Source organism: Simochromis diagramma, unplaced genomic scaffold (assembly GCF_900408965.1).
Source record: "Simochromis diagramma unplaced genomic scaffold, fSimDia1.1 OVJJ01000344.1, whole genome shotgun sequence".
NCBI lineage: Eukaryota > Metazoa > Chordata > Actinopteri > Cichliformes > Cichlidae > Simochromis > Simochromis diagramma.
This window is the reverse complement of record NW_024387375.1, coordinates 14,464,309-14,486,164: the sequence shown is the minus strand read 5'-3', so window position 1 is coordinate 14,486,164 and position 21,856 is coordinate 14,464,309.

The following is a 21,856-nucleotide window of genomic DNA, read 5'->3' as shown; positions in this document are numbered from 1 at the left end:
TAATTTCCTAACCATTAATGCAATACTCTTCTAAACCTCTTTGACTCGAAGCTGAAAGCCTGCACTTCAGTAAGATCTTTTTTGATTTAAAATATACTGCAGCGGTGTACTGTGGCAAAAATACAAAACCAGTGTCATTGTCCAGTTGCAAACACACACACAAAACATGTTTTCTAATATCCAAAACAATTGAAAAATGAGTAAAATAAAAATGAAACAGCAACATAGGTTCAACATACAAAGCACTCATCATTTGCAATTTCCTGGCTAGAAATCTTGTTACTTTCTCACTGCCACGCCTCAAACCTCATAATGTGGACTATGTAGCTCTTTTTTATCTTTTTACTCTGTGTGTACAATACTGCCACGGCTGGACAAGTCACCACCCGTGGGAATAGAGGACACCTTGTGTGTAATTTTTAATTTGACAGGATTTGATGTCATGAGATGCAAACCATAGGCTTCTGCATATACATGCCATATCATTTGGCATGAATATCATATATTATTTGTATCCTAGCAATCAATGTCTCTGACAGAAACTGCCTGTTCCACATACAGACACTACCTTTGGTGGCACTTTTTGTAGTGTGGTGTATAAAATATATCACCTCATTGCAGTATCTCTGATTAGGTTAAATAAAAGAGGAGTGTTTGTATTTTTGATGTTATTCAAAATAATGTATTTCTAACTACTGTGATATTTTGCTGTGCTTTGGATATTGCCGAAACCTTGTTAGCACGCTTCTCAAGATATCTGTAAACAATCAGTTTTGCAGACTGGCTTAGCACTTTGCTATAACACTTGGGGCAAAAACAAACAAACAGAAAAATAACTAATTGATGGATGCTATTCAGGATTTGTGTGCTGTGAAATCAGCACCTGGCCTATTGAACTGTTTACCAGTATTAAGACAGAACCATCTCACACAGGTGTCATTGCACAGATGTCGCGCTAGAGTGTTTGATTCCAGGTTTATTTTAGGACAGGAATTAATAATATTTGTCAAAATGTGCTTTGTGAGATCAAGTGCCAAGGTCAATGCCATGAATGATAACCTGATGGCTGAAAAAATAACCATCAGGTGCTAAAGCAATGGTTTGAGATTTGGACAAAAGGTTAAGAAAGGAGGGGAGAGAGACAGATAAATCCAATAAGAGAGTAGGGAGGAGGAAGGAGTCCTCATCCTTTTTCAACTCAGGCTCTGGTTCATTAATGAGATTGTCACAGCAAAGTCTGGGGGAATTAACCATCTACAAAAACAGCAAACATACGAGCAAAAACACTTAACTTAACTTACACTTAACTTTGTGACTCTTTTTTCCATAGTATCTATAAACACACGGTTTCTCAGAAAGAGGGCTCAAAGTGAGCTTTTACTTTGGCTTTTGAAAAGTCCATAAAGCAAAGTCCATCAGAAAAGTAAAAAGACTGACTGGAAACATAGAGGGGAGGTTAACAAACAATGTAACAAAAGACAGAGGAAGAGCAGGGCTTGAATACACTCAAGGTCATTAGGAGTAATGGACGCAGGAGGTGTAACAAGATGCGGGTTACAGTAATTAAATAAAATGAGGCAGGAAGGGAAGTGAAACTAAAGAGAAAAAGAGCTATTAGAAAAAAGTTAGTGAGAACCATAACTAAACAGGAAAATCCAGACACACAAACTTAACCTAGGGAAGCTTATACAAGAGGATAAGATAGGAAGCAATGAGGGAACAAATTAATGTCTAAACCTAAGGAGGAAATTATAACAAGAACTAAAGACCAACATCTAAAAATATTATGTTCTAGTATTGGTATGTTCTTTAGCACTAATTAGCACAATGGACCTATTCATTTTATGTGGAATCCTAACCAAGCTTGCTAGCACTGGCTGTTAACTTGTCCACTCTTTCATCTAAATGTAGTAAATTCTGCCTCCAGCAAATCAAGGCTTCATAAAGCACAATTAACAAACTAAAGGACATGATTGTTGCTATGTCCACCCTTTATGTACAAAAAAAAAAAAAAAAACACACAAAAAAAAAACATACACAAGATTTATAATATTGTGGGAAACTAGAGTCAGCTACATTTCTGCTCTAGGAATATCTAGGAACAACAAGGAATGTTTAGTACATACTGAGGTTTTATCCAGAAAATATATTCCTAACTCTAATATGATGTTGAGCAGTTACCACTATAAATATGTAGGTCAATACATGGAAAGTATACAGGGAAACTGAAATATGATGTTAATTCTTGTCAAATCAACTACATATTCCCAAAGATGTAAGCATACCGTTGAGGTTCATTACAGTCATCCATGTGATGTCAGACATATCTATTCTTAACAGGTTCATAGGAGGAATAAGGTTTCCACAGCTTCACTTACTTTATTTGGTATTCAGCAGCTATACCAGCCTATTCAAATCCCAGATGTCATATTTCAACCAAACTGTTGTTGCAGAGGAACTCTTGCTAGATTTATACTCTCAATACAACAGAACCATATGGACCAAATGATGCTGCACTTCTGCTCTGTCACTTATAGACTGGAGATATGAGAGACATCCCCTTAACTGTAGGTCAAACAGAGGGAAAGGTTGAGAAAACAATAAATTTAACAACTGGAAAAGAATATGTGATATTTCTGGCATCATTTCCCTGACTCTATAACATAATATGGCTAATGAGAATATGCAAGATTGGTATTTTGTATAATGCATGTCATTATAGGCAGTCTGAGTACTTTTTCTTTATCAACACTATATCAAAATTATTATTTTTTAAATAATGTAATATATTTTTGTATATGACGAAAATGTTTTATTATAAAAATTCTATAATATGATTTAATGTTGTTTCAGAAAACTAAACAAAATTCAATGTAAACTGATATTTACAACAACAGCAATATTAACAATAATAATAATAATAATATGAATATGTAGCAGCCACAAAGAAAACATGCAACTAGAATATGCGAAAGACTGATTCTTAAATTGATGCAAAGTTTTTTTTCTCAGTCACGTAACAATCCTTTAAAATCTGTCTTTTCTTGCAACAAATTCATGTGTAGTTTTCTATAAATATAGCTCGAATATAACCCATAGACATAGAATGTACCATAGAAAATTACATGTCTATTAGTAACAGAAATGGCAGACAACGGGCCTGCTGCTCCGTTAACTAATACGTGGGCAGGGTGCTGTTGCTGGAACATGACTAAGAAGACTAAGAATATAGGGATATCCATGTTATACTCAGATGAGTGATCTGCACTTCTTGCCTTGAAAAGCAATTGCAAACTGTTAGACTCAGAGTCAAACACCAACACCAAAAGATATTTTTGTCCTGGACTGTCATCATTTGTGAACATAAGACTGCACAGATGGAGTGTACTATGTGATTATTCAAGTTGCAGAGATCTGCTAAAGGAACATATGATCGTAATAGTAAACAAAAACATGAAAAGTCACTGGCAGGAAATAACATCTGGTTCATGTTCATGCACCTAGTAATGAGTTCATCGAGAGCCAGAACTCAGTGAGCAGTACTGAAATTTCTTATGTACCTTAAGTCATCACTATAATTCCCCTAAAGTACACTGATTTTATTGAAGAGGTAAAGGAGAATTGTGGTCAGAATACAACTTTGCTATCAAATTTAAACTTTCGTTTACTGAGGCTGTTGAAGATGTTTTGCCTAAGTTCATGTGATTATATTGTGGGCTTATTGTCAGGGGCTGCATCTGTGACCCAGCAATTTTTAGTTCATTGTGTGTTTTTTGGAGTTCTTATATTGAATATATGCTTAGTTCTTGTGTTGCCATTATTGGGTAAGATTTGGTTGAATTTTATTCTAGTTTAGGTTTCCATCTATGTCCCCTTCTGTGAGTCTGTTCTTGTCTTCTGTGTTTCTTTGTTCATTTTGTTTAATTTCACTTCCCCTGTGGCGTCATTATTTTCATTTCAGTCAGCTGTTTCCCCATGTGTCTCCACTTCCCCTGATCACCTCCTGTCTGCACTTAAGTCCTCTGTCTTCCTTTATTCAGTGTCAGATCGTCTGTGTTACCTCTGTCCATGTCAACTAGTGGGAGTTTTTTCCATTGTAAATAATGTAAATCTTAGAAATCCTTTTGTATTTGTTGTGGAGAGTCAAAGATTTTATCATACTAGTTCAGTTTTTAAAATAGGTTAATCGTATGGTGACTGTAGCTCAGGAGGTAAAGCAGATCACCTACTAATTGGAAAGATTATGGTTTAATCCCTGGATGCTCCAGTCTACATGCCAAAGTTACCCTGGGCAAGATACTGAACCCCAAGTTGGTCACTGATACATCCATTGGAGTGTGAATGTGTGGAAATGATTAAAAGCACTTAGGTAGAAAAGCACAGAAAAAAGTGCTTGTACGAATGGGTGAATGAGGCATGTTGAATAAACCACTTCAAGTGCTCAGAGTAGAAAAGCACTATATAAGAACAAGTTCAAACTGCTTCAAACCAGAATAGAAGAAAAAGAGGAAGATCCTGATGGAAAACTGAGCAACAATCTCTAGTTTACCAAAAGGTGACTCGAATAATAAGATCAGTTTCATCAAATCATACTGGCAAAATGCTGCTATCAGCGTCAGTAATGGAAAGGGGTGTCCAGCATCCTGGCCTTTATGGCAGAGTTGCAGAGATGGTCTGAAAAAATGAAAGCAGGATGGGGGAAAAAAAAAAAAAAGACAGGAGACTGAAAAAATAAGTTATAGAGAGACTAAATCTAAGTTTGACTTGTTTGGCTAAGAAAGGAGAACATTTGTGAGAGAAGAAATAAATTCCTGAACAACTCCTGTGATGGTTTGGGCATGCTGTGGTGATGTTAAAAGTAGAGGATTTGTAAAGGATAAAATGGATCTTGAACACATGAGGGTATCACTCATTTTGCAACACCTGTGAATACTGCATGGTTTGAGCCAGTGTCTTACAACACACAATCAAAAGTGAAGTGGTCTAAAAAAGGACTAGATTGTGAAGCGTTGATGTGATGTATCTGTTACTATTCAAAGCAAAATATCCTTAATGCAAATTTGGTACTTTTATATGATCACATGCCCACAGAATGTATCATGCATGCACACTTAAATTTTTAGCTATGTTTACATTTTTTTCCAATCAATTCCTTTCGTTTTTATCAGCAACTTCTTGCTGAATTGGCTGATAAAGGGTCAATCAAGATGTGCCTCTCATGGATCATTGACTCGGGGATCTTTGTTTCATCCTGGATTATGATTCTGACAGTCACTAGTCCTTGACCTCCTTCCATACAGTCACAGGGTGCTAGATCTGAGGTGAAACCTCCCAGACATGGTTTAAAGCTTCCTTTTCTTGATGCCAGTGGCTTCTATCTCCTCTTTTGGGAAGCTCATATTCCCAGTAGGGTATCTGATGATGGGCAGGGTGTAGGCATTAATTGCCCAAATCTTGTTCTTTCCATTCAGCTGACACCTCAGCAGCTTTCCTAATGGCCACTTCACCGTTGCCATTTGCCAAGGTACTGGTGGTCTAAGGCACGTATAGCTAACCTTAATAGCATGAATGCAATGTTGCCAATGTTGGTAGTCCATCCCCTTCCCTCTTTTTGTTATAACCCTACTACACTTTTCCAGTCCAAATGACATTCCAATGTTGTTGCTGTAGATACAGGGAGTGCAGAATTATTAGGCAAATGAGTATTTTGTCCACATCATCCTCTTCATGCATGTTGTCTTACTCCAAGCTGTATAGGCTCGAAAGCCTACTACCAATTAAGCATATTAGGTGATGTGCATCCCTGTAATGAGAAGGGGTGTGGTCTAATGACATCAACACCCTATATCAGGTGTGCATAATTATTAGGCAACGTCCTTTCCTTTGGCAAAATGGGTCAAAAGAAGGACTTGACAGGCTCAGAAAAGTCAAATAGTGAGATATCTTGCAGAGGGATGCAGCAGTCTCAAAATTGCAAAGCTTCTGAAGCGTGATCATCGAACAATCAAGCGTTTCATTCAAAATAGTCAACAGGGTCGCAAGAAGCGTGTGGGGAAAAACCAAGGCGCAAAATAACTGCCCATGAACTGAGAAAAGCCAAGCGTGCAGCTGCCAAGATGCCACTTGCCACCAGTTTGGCCATATTTCAGAGCTGCAACATCACTGGAGTGCCCAAAAGCACAAGGTGTGCAATACTCAGAGACATGGCCAAGGTAAGAAAGGCTGAAAGACGACCACCACTGAACAAGACACACAAGCTGAAACGTCAAGACTGGGCCAAGAAATATCTCAAGACTGATTTTTCTAAGGTTTTATGGACTGATGAAATGAGAGTGAGTCTTGATGGGCCAGATGGATGGGCCCGTGGCTGGATTGGTAAAGGGCAGAGAGCTCCAGTCCGACTCAGACGCCAGCAAGGTGGAGGTGGAGTACTGGTTTGGGCTGGTATCATCAAAGATGAGCTTGTGGGGCCTTCTCGGGTTGAGGATGGAGTCAAGCTCAACTCCCAGTCCTACTGCCAGTTTCTGGAAGACACCTTCTTCAAGCAGTGGTACAGGAAGAAGTCTGCATCCTTCAAGAAAAACATGATTTTCATGCAGGACATTGCTCCATCACACGCGTCCAAGTACTCCACAGTGTGGCTGGCAAGAAAGGGTATAAAAGAAGAAAAACGAATGACATGGCCACCTTGTTCACCTGATCTGAACCCCATTGAGAACCTGTGGTCCATCATCAAATGTGAGATTTACAAGGAGGGAAAACGGTACACCTCTCTGAACAGTGTCTGGGAGGCTGTGGTTGCTGCTGCACGCAATGTTGATGGTGAACAGATCAAAACACTGACAGGATCCATGGATGGCAGGCTTTTGAGTGTCCTTGCAAAGAAAGGTGGCTATATTGGTCGCTGATTTGTTTTTGTTTTGTTTTTGAATGTCAGAAATGTATATTTGTGAATGTGGAGCTGTTATATTGGTTTCACTGGTGAAAATAAATAATTGAAATGGGTATATATTTGTTTTTTGTTAAGTTGCCTAATAATTATGCACAGTAATAGTCACCTGCACACACAGATATCTCCCTAAAATAGCTAAAACTAAAAACGAACTAAAAACTACTTCCAAAAACATTCAGCTTTGATATTAATGAGTTTTTTGGGTTCATTGAGAACATGGTTGTTGTTCAATAATAAAATTATTCCTCAAAAATACAACTTGCCTAATAATTCTGCACTCCCTGTAGATGCTAGTGGTGTGGATCAGTGAATCAATGTCATATTAAGTGTTGGCAGCTTGTTGTCATCAATGTAGAGGAACAACAGATCTGGGGTTTGAATCTTTTATCTATATCTTTCTATCTATCACACACATGTGTGTGTGTGTGTGTGTGTGTGTGTGTGTGTGTGTGTATACACACACACACACACACGCATGTATCAGTGTAGTAAAAGAGGCACGAGCAATGCATGTGTGTGTGTGTGTGTGTGGGTTTTTTTTTTTTTTTTTTTTTTTTTTTTTTTTTAAAACCTTTCCCTTCGTGGCACTGAGAAAGTTATGCTGATCTCAGTATTAATTATCCCTGCCAATACGACATGGTAATTCAGACAGAAGGTAAGCGCGTCATGGACAAAAGTAAAACAGTATGTCAGATGTGCCATGCAATGCTCAATTACATGGGTGGGAACTAGTGCGTTAGCGCAGTTAGGTCGTTAACGTGTTGACGCCATCAGGCCCCATGCACGGGGCGATCCGCGGTAGCTCGTTAATGGAGATTTGTTGTGGCGTTAACGTCATTTCAGATTAATGCTGACAGCACTAGTGAATGAATATGACTGCACATTTACTCCGACATCATCCTAGTGCAAAGACAAGTGGAAGCAGACAAAAACAACAAGCACGCATGCTACAAACTTTACCTGAGTCATTTAGACAGCCGTTAGCACATGATTCTCCTTATGGGGACCTGATATGTTTAATATGCTGCTGGGAATATACCCCAGAAGAAGCGTATCGTATAGCTTTTATTTTGGAAAGAGCCATTTCTCTGTAATAAACTCTGTTTTCCAAAGATGAGGGATTTCTTGATCAGATTTTTCTTTTTTTTTATTTATTTTTTTTTTATTACTTTGTTTTTTCAGCAACATTAAATTTCAAAACTGTACTTTTGAGTTAAAATATTTATAATTTTAATAAATGACAAATTAAAAAAGCATGAACATTTTTTGTATCGAAATAATATCGAACCGTGACACCGAAGTATCGAACCGAACCGTGAATTTTGTGTATCGCTGCACCCCTACTAGGTATTTAATGTTGGATTGTACAAGCCATAAAAGCCCCTTTTTTTTTTTTTTTTTTTTTTTTTTTTTTTTTTTTTAGCTGGCTAGAGACATAGAAAAAATACTCAGATACGTGTCTTACCCACTAACATTAAAACCATTTTCTGACTTGTTCAAATATACCTCGAGTGTCTGGGCTTTAATTACATAAATGCCAAGAATATGGATTTATTGGAAGCAGGATTTATGCAATAAATGACAAGTTAGCAGCACACTGAGTGGGTTTTATATGTGAATTAGAATAATTGTATTCCATATGATGTGCAAGGTATGTAAAATTCCCCTGTCAGCTTACATTCTATACAAAGGCTGTTGCACCTACCTACTGAATAGTCTTACACTTTTTCCTCTCCTAATAGGGTTAGCTTATTTTTTTATAAGGCTACAGAAACACATACAAAAAGACACATCAGTACATATACAAAGATGCATAAACAGTTAAAGACACAATCTAGTCCACCATTTACAATAAATCCACTTTCAGCAGAGCCACAAAGTGAGGTTTTAGAAGCAATCAGCATTTTGCTGCCTGACTCAAATAAATGAGGAAGACCATAAATAGTAATGCAGTTTCATCTCAAAGGGTAATTGTTAAGTAATGGTATGCGCTGTGAGCACTGAACACCACTTACACTTATTCCTAGCAAAATGGTGTATGTGTGTGTTGGTGAGGGAGTCACAGAATGCAAATGGGGAAGAACATTCAATTGTCACTACATGAATAGACAGACAGATAATGCACCTTCATGCATAAATTCACTTGCTACAGTGGAAAAAATGTACAGATGGAAGCAGAAAAAAAGGAGAAAAGAACCTATTTTTTTGATTGTCTAGTGCGAAAGCCATGTTTAAAAAAATCATATGATGCAGTCACAAAAGTTCTTGAAAGAAGGTAATTTCTTTCACTCAGCATCATTTAGATCTTTTCTTTGGTGGCTCTAAATGGCATGGTCTTGTCAAAGCATAGTGCACCAGATGAGAATTTATGAATGTACCTCTGGAAAGTCTGGAATGATAAAGGTTTTTTTGGCTCTAGTGTTGATCTAAAACTTCAGTATGTGATTATCTAAAATGTATGGTGGACCTAGAGGCCAAACGGGCTGCAATTTAAGAAAACACAAGCAATAAGAAAAACGCTGCAAAAGCACACAAAACACAAGGGAAGTGTTTCTGGGGACACAATAACCCAACGGACCAGTTGCAGGAACTCAAAACATGGTAGGCGTGTTTTATCATGACTTATATACTGATGATGGATTTTTAGGTGAATAGTTAGGTTAGGGCTAACACACTTACCTCTCATCTTTTCTTTCCTCACAAAACCGATAAATCCTCCCCTTCTTTTAAGTGTCTCCCAGCGCAATTCTTAGCATACTTTGGTCGTGTCCAAATTCATAGGCTGCATCCTCCTGAGGCCGCATTTGTAGACAGATTACGTCACAGCGACGCGCCGAAGGCTGTCCAAATTCGTAGACTCCTCTGAATGCAGCCGACAAATGCGTCCTCCTTCTCCCCGAATTTGAAGGATGGGTCAGGTGTGTCCTTCGTGGCCTACCATATCCCAGAATTCATAACGCGGTCCAGCCAAACTCCAGTTTCCAACAATGGCGGCCGCTACTAAGTTTTAAAATTACTCTTACTAATCTTTCTGGGTCACAAAATAAACTTTTAACATATTTTCAGGTGAGAAAGTAGCTGTGTAAACCTCAAATAACTGCTCAGTTTTTCAAGATATCGCATATTTGCAAAAGTGCTTCGACGTTTTCGGAGACGTCTGCTACCCACCAGCTCGATAGCTAGCTGGGAGCTCGAGGGTTACTGATGCGGCCGAGAACGGCACAACTCCCGGCACATCATTTTCAGATCACCGGACTTTCGCTACTCGGGTTAAATGTAATATATAAGTCCCTTAGACAACCTAAAAATGTTATTGTTGGGCTTTTTTCAGTGTTTTGTTTGTTCGTGAGTAAATCGGTTTGGCTGAGATTAAAGTTATTAGATTAGGTTAGATAAAATAAAACTTTATTAATCCCCCAGGTGGGTTCCTCCTTGGTTTTTACACGGCTGACTAAACGTCAAATAGAAAACTGATTAAACAGAAGTATGAGACGGTCGAGAATTTACACCAGTGTCCTGTTATATTTTAGATAGCAAGGAGCAGACGGCTGAGTTTATTAAACTCCACCGAGACAGCGGTGACGCTAATCAGAAGGCTAGACCGTCCAATTTCCCCAGCCGTTTGCTTCCGGCCTACCCGACCTTCTGAGGACCCGGGCCACGTAGACCGAAGGCCGGGTCCTCAGGAGGATGGAGCCCATGAATTTGGACACGACCTTTTGTTTCCTGCAACTGGTCCATCGGGTTATTGTCTCCCCAGAAACACTTCCATTGTGCCTTTGGAAATCATTTTCCTATTTCTGTTTTCTTTTCTCCCCCTATTTCTCTTAGTTGTTTTTCCTATTTCCATTGTGTTTTGTGTGCTTTTGCAGCATTTTTCTTATTGCTGGTGTTTTCTTAAGTTGCAGTTTGTTTGGCCTCTCAGGGCCACTGTAAAAAAAAAAAAAAAATGTCAGGAGCACATTAACTCTGAGGTATGTGTTTTCTTCAAAGTCTAAACCTGACCCTAGATATAAAGTTAAATCCATAAGTTGTCATGAACTACAGTGAGACAAAAAAGTATTTAGTCAGCCACAGATTGTGCAAGTTCCCCCACTTAAAATGATGACAGAGGTCAGTAATTTGCATCAGAGGTACACTTCAACTGTGAGAGACAGAATGTGGGAAAAAAAAATCCATGAATTCACATGGTAGGATTTGTAAAGAATTTATTTGTAAATCAGGGTGGAAAATAAGTATTTGGTCACCTCAAACAAGGAAAATCTCTGGCTCTCACAGACCTGTAACGTCTTCTGTAAGAAGCTTTTCTGTCCCCCACTCGTTACCTATATGAATGGCACCTGTTTGAACTCATCATCTGTATAAAAGACACCTGTCCACAGCCTCAAACAGTCAGACTCCAAATGCCGCCATGGCCAAGACCAAAGAGCTTTCGAAGGACACCAGGAAAAGTATTGTAGACCTGCACCAGACTGGGAAGAGTGAATCTACAATAGGCAAGCAGCTTGGTGTGAAAAAATCAACTGTGCGAGCAATCATCAGAAAATGGAAGACATACAAGACCACTGATAATCTCCCTCGATCTGGGGCTCCACGCAAGATCTCATCCCATGGGGTCAAAATGATCATGAGAACGGTGAGCAAAGATCCCAGAACCACACGGGGGGACCTGGTGAATGACCTGCAGAGAGCTGGGACCAAAGTAACAAAGGTCACCATCAGTAACACACTACAACGGCAGGGAATCAAATCCCGCAGTGCCAGACGTTTCCGCTGCTGAAGCCAGTGCATATCCAGGCCCGTCTGAAGTTTGCCAGAGAGCACATGGATGATACAGCAGAGGATTGGAGAATGTCAGTGGTCAGATGAAACCAAAGTAGAACTTTTTGGTATAAACTCAACTCGTCGTGTTTGGAGGAAGAAGAATACTGAGTTGCATCCCAAGAACACCATACCCACTGTGAAGCATGGGGGTGGAAACATCATGCTATGGGGCTGTTTTTCTGCCAAGGGGACAGGACGACTGATCTGTGTTAAGGACAGAATGAATGGGGCCATGTATCATGAGATTTTGAGCCAAAACCTCCTTCCATCAGTGAGAACTTTGAAGATGAAACGAGGCTGGGTCTTCCAACATGACAATGATTCAAAACACACTGCCCGGACAACAAAGGAGTGGCTCCGTAAGAAGCATTTGAAAGTCCTGGAGTGGCCTAGCCAGTCTCCAGACCTCAACCCCATAGAAAATCTGTGGCGGGAGTTGAAAGTCCGTGTTGCTCGGCGACAGCCCCAAAACATCACTGCTCTCGAGAAGATCTGCATGGAGGAATGGGCCAAAATACCAGCTACTGTGTGTGCAAACCTGGTAAAGACCTATAGTAAACGTTTGACCTCTGTTATTGCCAACAAAGGTTATGTTACAAAGTATTGAGTTGTATTTTTGTTATTGACCAAATACTTATTTTCCACCCTAATTTACGAATAAATTCTTTACAAATCCTACCATGTGAATTCATGGATTTTTTTTTTTTTTTTTTTTCACATTCTGTCTCTCACAGTTGAAGTGTACCTCTGGTGCAAATTACTGACCTCTGTCATCATTTTAGGTGGGGGAACTTGCACAATCGGTGGCTGACTAAATACTTTTTTGCCCCACTGTAGCTGTGTGCAGGCAGATGAGGACCCAAATGCAAAACTCCCAGAGACAAAAGCTCAAAATCTCTGCTTTATTGCAGGCTTCACAAAGAAACGGAACAAAACTGGGAAAGCTAAACTGGGGACCAAGGGAACACAGAGAAAGGTTCAGGGAAGAGACATTGACAACGCGACACTGAACTGAGGGAGACGTGGACATAAATACACAGAGGGTTAACGAGGGAAGTAGAAGCGCACGGGGAACACAGGTCACACTGATAATCATAACGAGACACAGCAGGAGTAAACACAACACTGACCCACACTGACGGGAGACTATCAAAATAAAACACAAAGCACACAGGGGCAGATCAGGGAGAGAGAGAGAGAGCATGGGGAGAGCACAGACATAACGGGCTGGAATAAAACACAAGGAGGGGTAACGAGGACTCACAGATACACAGAGGGGGCACACAGGGGGTAAAGTCACGAGGGGAAATCAAATTAGCAACATCTTAAGAGAACAACCTAGGAACCATGGCATGAATAAAGAACAGAATACAAAAACACACAAAAACTAAGAATGCTGGGTCAACATGACCCAGGATCATCATCACAAGTATTAAGACAGTTACATCATTTTGGTAATTTTGTTGTTATGCACTACAACAAAGGACTTTTAGCAAAATTCTAGAAGCAAGTGCAAACTTTTAGCTTTAATTAAAAGGAGTTTGACAAGAACTGCATAAAGTGTTTATTAATTATAGACAAAGTCATGTATTTTCAGTGGCTTTTTTTAAAGATACTGACTGGTGTGCTTCATTTCACAAGCTTAAGATTTTTTCTGTGAGAGTTTAACCTGGGCTTCCTGTTCTTGAATTCAACCTTGTTGTAAATCATCTATATTTCTTGTGACTTGACTAGATGTTAAAGAGGTTATAATGAAAGAAGGAAATGAGTCACAACAGTAAGTGTCTTCTGTGGTCTTTCAGGGCTTTGAGTATTGTTGAACTAGCTAGTCCATTTCTTCTGTTTAAGAATGTATCAGATTGTTGATTTTGCCACAATTAAACTGGTTGCTCACTCTGATAGATTTATTTAAATTTTTCTTGCATTGAGAATTCAGTATTTGATATTAACTCTATATGTCATGGAATAATGAGGGAACAGGACTCACTTTGCCATGAAACTGCTTCACAGTCAATTGTGTTATTTGCAAGCCTCTAAAAATAGCGAAAAACGGCTGTAATTCATAGATAGTCAATGAAATACTTTTGTCAAACCCCTTGAATTAAAGCTGAAAGTCTGTAACTCTCATATTGATAGTTTGATTAAGAATAAGTTGTGGTGATGAACAAAGCAAAAACCTCAAGAACTATGTCAAATGCCAAATGGTTTTTTTTTTTTTGGCTTTTGGTTTTCAGTCATCACTATTCCCCACATGCCTGATGCCCTTCTCTCCTTCTTCTCTATCTTATCCATGCATTATGTTTCCTTTAATCTTTGCTGGCCTCTTAAACTGTGTTGTGTCTTTTTCCCTTTTCCCTTCTCTGGTTATACCTTTACATGTGACTCGTTCAGAGCTACAACTTCCTACTGTCAGCAGTTCTCTGAGTAAATAAAGAAATGGGCATAGATTCCAAACCGTATATTCCTGAGTAAGCACTGACATCCATAAGACAAGCTCTGACTCTACCATATCCCATGAGCTTCGATGGATAGTGCTTACATAACCACTGTGCTTTGCATCCACCCACAAAATTCAAGTGGCAAGCTAGCGGAAAACAGACTTTATTCTGTATTAAAAATATGTTTTTTTTATAGTAAACATGCTGCCACTAAAAGGCCTGATATAAACATTTAGTAAAATTAAAATACTTTAAACTGATACATGTATGTGTCCTGTCACTGAGCCAAATGTGACCTAGGCTAAGACACTGTACATTGCAACCTAATTTCCTATGGAAAAATAGGAATTGAGATATGATATAATTCATAGATGTATAAACCGACAACCTTTCCTCCTGTTGTTCTACCTATATGCAATCGGTGGTGTGTAACTGTGACTGTCAGCACTTATTTTTGTTTACTTCACCATGATCCATACTCCCACAATGCCAGCATCCTGTGCAATCGACTAATGCATTGTAACTTGTTCTGCTTTATGTCAGAGTTCTTGGGGTCATGTGCTATTATAATAATCATCTATGTTTAGAATTCTGATTCTGGATTTCCCCCTAAAATTTTCTATTTAGGTTTTTTTTTTTTTCTTTTTTAAACAGAAAGTAAGCTAGAAGTACTGGAAGATGCACACCAGGTGAACTAGGTGTACCACTCACCTCCACCTCCGCTGCATCTCCTGTATTTGTGCAGCTAAGCTGGAAACTACACCCCACTACCACAATATAATTCAATGTAAATAAACAATTATTTTTAACATAGAGCCTGAAGTTTGTCTCCTAAGAACTCACTGGCATTGTAGTTTTCTTGTGCTGGGGAGAGATAGCAAAAGAAGAAATTCAGTTCAACTTTCAATTCAATGTTATTTAAATAGTGCCAAATCACAATAACAGTCACCCAAAGGTGATAAATATTGTAAGGTAAAAGACCCTACAATAACACAGAGAAACCCCCACCATTTAGATGACTGCCAATGTGCAACACTTTGGCGATAGAGGGAAATAAAAATTTCCTTTTAACAAGCAGAAACCTGCTTCACAGCCGTTTATCTTCCAATCCTCTCTTATTACGATTAGCGATGTGCGATAACACTGATTTCTGGTTTTTGGAGATCTGGAATATTATTTTTTCTGTCTCTAAAGCACACGAAAAGTTTCAGACATTTTTCGTAGTGCATGTTTGAGTTTATTTTTTCCAAAGAAATAATTAACACAGTTCAGCAGGCTACATACTGAACTTGAAGGATAAAAGAAAAGTATCGATGTGATACCAATATTTGTGTTGGTATCAATACTATCGCTACTTGGATCGATCTCCCCACTTCTAACTATGATCAAATGGAAGGAGATCATAAGCAAAGATGATTATTGGTGAAATATTTTTTTTAACTGTAATGTTATTAGGTCCACTATAGTTGATACAAGAATGGTGAGTCATTCTTCCCGATAAAAAAGGAATTTGCACCGATTGGAAATCCTTTAAAAATAAGGAAAAAATATCCTATTTAAAAATATCCTACAAAATAATAAAATTGATCAAGGTAACAATAGACCAAGACCATGTTGTAATGAAGTGTATGCATTTCTGAACAGGTGGGTTTTGAAATGTGATCTAAAAATTGAAAGAGAGATCTGGTGCATTTCAAAATCTTGGGGCAGAGCAACTGAAAGATCTTAGCCCCATAGTAGTCCGGGAAGCAGATGGAATAGACAAAATAGAAGCTAAAGAGAAGCAAATTGAGTAAGTATGAAGAAAACTGGACAAATATGGAGGAGCAAGGTTATCGAGGGCTTCGAAAGTGAGAATCAGTTGAAGTTGTTGCACATCTTAACTGAAAAGCCTATAGAACTGTTTAATAACAGGTGTTAATTATTCAGTGGATCTGTTTCTGGTGCAGGCAGCTGAATTCTGGACCAACTGCTGTTTATGGAAAGATTTATAAGGTAAACTGTAAAGAAGAGAATCACAATACTCAAGATGCACAATAAGCACATTGACAAGTACCCACTAAACACTGGACGTCGGATAGACATGCAGATCATGTATAAATTTGGATTATAAAAGCCTGTACATAGAGGTCCTACGGATGTTAACACTAGTTTAATAGACATAGAAGGAAAAAAAGAAAATGACATATAAAAGACATCACTGTGCAGTGGGTATAGTGCAGGGGTCAGCAACCTTTAACACCCAAAGAGCCATTTGGACCCGGTTTCTACGGAAAAGGAAACACTGGGAGCAGCAAATACATTTTGTCATCTAAAATGAAGATAACACTGTGTATATCGGGGTTTTTTTTTTTTTTTTACCTTTATGCTTTGTATAAACAACTATAGTGTGTTGCTTATGAAATCCATGAAGTGCTACGGAGAAAATAAAATTTTATTTATGTAATGAACACATTGTCAACCCTTAAAAAATAACTAAAATTAAAGTCAACCAGTTGAAGGTCTCTTTTAAATGAATTAAAAAGCTGAACTTAAATTATCCATGTAACAAACAAAAACAATGAGCCAGTCATCCTTATATCACCTTCTGGGCTTTCGGAGTGCAGCGTAGCCTTGACCTGTCACGAGGGAACAGAGAGGACTCGGCGCAGACTGAAATCACAGAAAACTGAATTTTATTTACACACTCCCGGTGCACTATATGCAGGGGAAGGGGGCCAAGGTTCCCAGGGGTACAGGGAAGAATCTGGAAAAATGTCCTCTCTTGCTCCGCTCCACACGAACAGAACAATGCACTTGGAAAGGTCCTTTCCTCACACACGCCACTCTCACTGCGGCACTCACGAACAGGCTTCGGTGTCCAAACTTCCAAACCGAGCACGAAGAATCTGTATACAGAGATCAGGAATTAATACGGAAAACTTTCACGAAGAGAGCTCAAAACTGACTTAGGCTAAAGTAGCACTGACGAGCGTTACTCAATAGTCCAGCAGCGAGGTGTTCTCAGTCAGTGCCTTAAGTAGCGAGAGCTCCCGGCGACCCACCAGGCTTACCCGGATGCCGACGATGGAACTCCTGGATCAAACCCTTAGCCAGGACAGCTGACCGGGGCACCCAGGAACGTTCCTCTGGCCTGTAGCCCTCCCAATCCACCAGGTACTGAAAACCTCTCCCCCGGCGCTGAGAGTCCATAATACGAGAGACACCATACACCACCTGACCATCCACAAGCCGGGCGGGCGGAGGGGGCCTGGGAGGAGGGCACAACGGGGTGGAACGCACGGGCTTGATCTGAGAGACATGGAAGACGTTGTGAATGCGCATATTGCGCGGCAGCTTCAGGCGAACAGATACTGGGTTGACAATAGAGTCAATTTCAAAAGGTCCAATGAAGGTGGGCGCCAGTTTCTTAGACTCTGCTCGAATAGGCACAAAGTGAGTAGACAGCCATACCTTTTGACCCGCTGCATATTTAGGGGCGGGGGTCCAACGGCGATCAGCGAGAGCCTTATTTCGTTCCTTTGTCCGAAGCAGGGCTGCTCGAGTAGCACGCCAGGCCCGACGGCACCTTTGGAGGTGGTGTTGCAGAGAGGGGACCGCATGCTCACCTTCAATTGCGGCGGTTGGTATCCCAGAGCAGCTTCGAACGGAGACAGTCCTGTGGCGGACGAGGTAAGGCTGTTATGAGCGTATTTGATCCATGGTAACTGGTCGCTCCAGGTGGCTTGATTGTGGGAGACAACGCAGCGAAGGGCGGCTTCCAGCTCCTGGTTGGCATGCTCTGTCTGTCCGTTAGTCTGAGGGTGAAAACCAGATGAAAGACTAACCTTTGCGCCCAGGGTTGTGCAGAATTCTTTCCAAACACGCGAGGTAAACTGAGGTCCTCTGTCGGAGACGATATCGTCAGGGATGCCGTGCAGCCTAAACACGTGTGCGGTGAGCAGTTGAGCAGTCTCCAGTGCGGTAGGGAGCTTTGAGACTATTTGAGGGTATTTGTTTTTGATGGTAATCTTATTGAGGCCACGATAGTCTATACACGGCCGGAGGGTCTTGTCTTTCTTGTCAACAAAAAAGAAGCCCGCGCCCACAGGAGAAGAAGAGGGCCGAATGATGCCTGCGGCCAGCGAGTCGGCGATGTATTTCTCCATTATCTCTCTCTCGGGTTGGGTGAGACTATATAAGCGGCCAGAGGGAAGCGGCGCCCCCGGGAGGAGGTCGATGGCACAATCGTAGGGCCTATGGAGGGGAAGTGAATTTGCTTTGTCCTTACTGAATACTGCTGCCAGGTCGTGATAGACAGAGGGAATAGCAGACAAATCAGAAACCTCTGTGGGCTCAACTGTGGTTAGCGGAGTGACCGGGGGGGTGGCAGTTTTAAGACAGTTCATATGGCATTCAACACTCCACCCCGTCACCCGCTCTTTTTTTCCCCCAGTCTATCTGGGGGTTATGTTGCACCAACCAGGGGTAACCTAACACAAGCGGAGTGAATGGAACCTTGAACATGAAGAAGCTAATTCTTTCAGTATGGTTACCAGAGAGTGTGAGGGACAAGGGTTCAGTAACATGAGTGATGTCTGGCAAACGTTGGCCGGATAAGGCAGATACACGGAGCAGGTTAGGCAAAACTGTGGTAGTAATGTTTAGCCTTGTGGCTAGTGAGGAATCAATGAAGCTTTGCTCAGCACCAGAGTCTATGGTGTCCAGAGTCCACCAGAGTCTACAAAAAACTATTAGCAACAAATAAAGCCAGTCTAGGCAACAAGTTGCAGTGTAATTCAAAAAATAAGAGCTAAATAAGAACATTCAAACACTGTAATGGAGCTGTGTGAGGGCCCTGAACTTCCTCTGGGTCTGCTGTCAGGGTTTACACAGAAAGAGGATGAGTCATAGTCTGTATTGTAAGCTTAATGGGCAACATAAGACGTGGAAGGGAGTGTTTACCAGACAAGTCGCCCACCAGTACCCTCTCCACTAGTGGTGGGCGTGCCCTTTTGCCAGAGCCGGGTAGGTGGAGATAAAGTGACCCTTACGGCCGCAATACAGGCACTCACCAGCGGGAAACCGGCGCTGACGTTCCGCAGGTGAAAGGCGGGAGCGTCCTATCTGCATCGGCTGCTCCCCTTCCTCGCCCTCGCTGTACACACACAGGTTCCTCGTGATTCGGGGGGAGGGTCTCTGGATGCCAGTGGCTCCCGCAGAGCGTACCTCCGCACGCTCCAGCGCGCACGCAGCCGATCATCCACCTGAATACACAACGACATTACAGCCTCTAGAGAAGGACGGAGTTCACGCATCATTAATTCGTCCTTTAGGTCCTCGTTGATGTTATTTAGTAATGTGGTTCTTAATGCCTCCTGACCCCACTTTGTTTGTGCTGCCAGGGTCCAAAAATCAACAGAAAAATCAGCCATACTGCGCTTACCTTGTTTAAGGTTAAGTAAGCGGTGACCAGCAGCTTCTGTGCTGGAGCCTTTATCAAACACAGGCTTAAACTTGGAAAGGAAGTCTGCATAAGTAATTTCAGGGTTTGCTTGAAGTTGAGCCTGAGCCCAGGTCAAAGCACGGTCACGTAACAACTGAACAAAATAGGTAATCTTGACTTCATCGCTAGAAAATATATGTGGTAATTGGCGAAAATGCATAGCGCACTGCATCAAAAATCCCGCACACTTCTCCAGGTCCCCAGAAAATGCCTCAGGTGTAGGCAACAGTTTATCTAAAGACACAGAGGAGAGAGGTGGTGCAGCAGCGCTTGCAGCAAGGCCTGATGTTACCTGAGGAGATGAGGCAGAGGCTGGGCGCTCCGGGGAGCTCGCCTCGGGGGGGCTTTCCACTAGTGGGGTTCGTTGGGCGACGGCCTGAGATAAGGCTGCCACCTCTCCACTGAGCCGAACTAACATCTGCTCGTGCCGGTGCAGTAGCTCTTCTAAGGTAACCGAGGCTGGGGCTGAGGATACAGAGTCTGCTGAGTCCATGGCTGGCTGGACTATTCTGTCACGAGGGAACAGGGAGGACTCGGCACAGACTGAAATCACAGAAAACTGAATTTTATTTACACACTCCCGGTGCACTATATACAGGTGAAGGGGAAGGGGGCCAAGGTTCCCAGGGGTACAGGGAAGAATCTGGAAAAGTGTCCTCTCTTGCTCCGCTTCACACGAACAGAACAATGCACTTGGAAAGGTCCTTTCCTCAAACACGCCACTCTCACTGCGGCACTCACGAACAGGCTTCGGTGTCCAAACTTCCAAACCGAGCACGAAGAATCTGTATACAGAGATCAGGAATTAACACGGAAAACTTTCACGAAGAGAGCTCAAAATTGGCTTAGGCTAAAGTAGCACTGACGAACGTTACTCTATAGTCCAGCGGCGAGGTGTTCTCAGTCACTGCCTTAAGTAGCGAGAGCAAACAAGGTGAGGAGCCACAGGCGATTGCTTGCAGGTGGTGAAGGCCAGGGGCGGGAGCCCATAATGAGCTCCGCCCAGGCAGCAAGTAGAGAGAGAGAAGAGAGAGATAGGAGAGAGACAAAAGCAACACACATGTAGCCACACAGGGCCAGCCGGGCAGGCACGGGGACCATGACATGACTAGAATTTTAAAAAAAAATAATAATTGGAAAAAAAATTAATATTTTCAAAATATCTGCATAATATTTATTTTACCTGGTTAATGTGCTTCGCAGGGCATGGCCCGCAGTGACGCTGCAGGAGAGGCATACTTACCTGAGTGGCATCTGCAATCACGCCTCACCGGCTTGCTCTCTCTGCTGTTGTGTTGTTGTTTGTATGTGTCAGGCCGTGAGCTGGTCAATAAAGAGATGCTGAAGAGCATGTTCATGTAAACGGCGTTGGTTCTGCCGTGATGTGTTTACAATCGGACTTCTGCTCCTGAACCTCTGCCCACAGCGTCTGCTGTACGATCGGGGCTGTATGAAGTCACTTTCTGTCAGGGCTCTGTGTGCGGGCAGGCGGAGAGGAGGATCCAAACGCAGGACTCAGACACAAACGTGAAACTCAAAATCCTCAGCTTTATTGCTGGTACGAAAACAAAACCTGAAGTGAACACGGAATAAGGAGAACAGAAACACACAGGCATAATCTGAGGGTACGACGCGACACTGACACAGAGAAACACAGGGCTTAAATACACAGATGGCAGTAATCAAGGGATGAGAGACAGGAGGGGAACACACCTGGGAGAAATCACAGCTGACGAGACGTAAACTGAGCACACTCACATACGATACAGACCTACACAATAAAACAGGAAACTCAGACACATGGAACCAGACAAGACATTGAACTAAACAGACAGCTTCACAAACAGACGGGGTGACACCATAGACAGACAGAGATACAGACGCAGACTCAGAGGCAGACCGAATGTAACACGTAGAACTCAAACAATAATAATAATCATGATAGTAAATTGGAAAATGATAATAATAAACTTAAAGCGCTGGGTCGCCGACCCAGGACCATGACACTTTCATCTTTACGCAGGACTGTAAGCTGTCGTCTGTGAGCCTTGAACAAACACCGCTCATGGTGGTTAGTTCATGGTCGTTAGTTCATGGTGGAGAATAGCTGCTGACATACGTATGTGGATCCGATGATCGACACTCCACAAATTAGGC